We start from the raw sequence: 1,652 nt of genomic DNA, 5'->3' as shown, positions 1-1,652 counted from the left end.
AACTTGAGGTTAATAGAGATGATCTTCAGAGGGCTCAAAGCATGCAGAAAGAAAACCCTTAACTGTACACCAGCCTTGGAAGGACTGCCTGGCTTCGGTTTCCTCCTCCGTAAAATAGAAATAGTTATACTTATCTTCTGGGGTAATGCGAATTAAAGGAGATTTTAGATTATAGAGGAGCCCGTGGGTGGCACCAAAGGTTAGGTGCTGGCTGCTGAAAGGTTGGTGGTTGGAACTCACCCACAGGCACCAAGGAAGACTGGCCTGGCTATCTGCTTCCAAAAGGTTACAACCTTGAAAACCCTATAGAGCCGTTCTGCAAGGGATTTCCATGAGTTGGAACCAACAATAACAACGTAGATTAATAGAGATGTAGCACCTAGCACCCATTCTTGCTCAGCTTAGGTTCACAATATATGGAAGCTAACATTATTATTAGGAAAAGTTCCATTTTTCCTGGACCTTAGAGGGCTTCCCCAATACTGGATCGTTTAAGCTTTCAAACTTGACTACTACAAACAAATAAGTTTAAAACTTCGCATCAGTAGGTTCCCTCCACTTCCCACTGCTAGGAATTCTCCCTCACAGAATGCTGCTGTTCCTTCACTGCACAAATCACAATTTCTAATTACTTATTTGCTTTTTTAACCTTATCTCTTTCTCCCCAGCTAGACATTCTTGACCCTATTATACTAGTTTACGTGCTGTTGCAAGTATGGTAGGGGTTGAAGATTAGGCCTCTGCCTTTAGGGAGTTTAAAGTGGTGTTGTGGAGACAAGATACCCAAAACAACTCCACAGCAACATAATCGAAGAATTCTGGTTTAAATTGTAGAAAGCAATTTAATTTTCTAATTGTAGAAAATACTTGAACAGAACTATGAAGAGAAAAGCAGTAGTGATAGTTGGACTTAGACATTGGGTTTTACTTGGGAGTCTGAAGATTTTGATAAAGATAAGGTTTTCTGTAGGAAAAAAATGTGTTTCTTTAATTGCTGTCATAATATCATTTCTCTCTGTGGTAACAAAAGTGTATGGTGGATGAAAATAAACCAAGAGTTTATTGAAACTGCAATTAAAGAAGCCCAGAAGGGCAAGAGCTACAGTTATTCCCAAAATTTGGTAACTCACTTGTCCTTGTTTTAATGTCTTAATTTGTGTTAACAGGCAGCTGTTAACACTGCCAGCTTCCCCCTCAGTTATAGAGGCTAGAGGTAACCACAAGGGGGCAGTGTCTTCCTGAGCAATGACTGAGTGGTGATCTTGGGCCCCAGAGCTGGTCAATAATGCCAGCACTTGGCCCTCCTCGGCCATTCCTGCCTGTTATTGAAGACACTCCATGGAAGGAGGTTGTCTTGTTGGAGGCTGGCAAATGCCCAAGAAAAGTGACAGTTGATCTAGTCATTGTTGGTTCCAGTCAGAACTCACTTATGAGTAGGTGGAATACATTGTGTGATTTCAGGATGCTGGGAGAACTTCCCCTCCCCCACACAGGGAAATGTGGCTTCATTCTAAACGTAGAATCTGATTCCTTTGTCTTTCAGCCAAGCCAGGACTTTGTCTATTGTTAAAAGTCAAAAACCTCAGGGAGAAAAAACAAGAATAAGTTTCATGAGAGGATCTTTGTCTAGATTATTCAATGTTGTGTTTCCA

Source organism: Trichechus manatus, unplaced genomic scaffold (genome assembly GCF_000243295.1).
Source record: "Trichechus manatus latirostris isolate Lorelei unplaced genomic scaffold, TriManLat1.0 scaffold00109, whole genome shotgun sequence".
NCBI classification, from domain to species: Eukaryota; Metazoa; Chordata; class Mammalia; order Sirenia; family Trichechidae; genus Trichechus; species Trichechus manatus.
The sequence above is the reverse complement of the archived record's forward strand: the minus strand, read 5'-3'. Positions refer to the sequence as shown.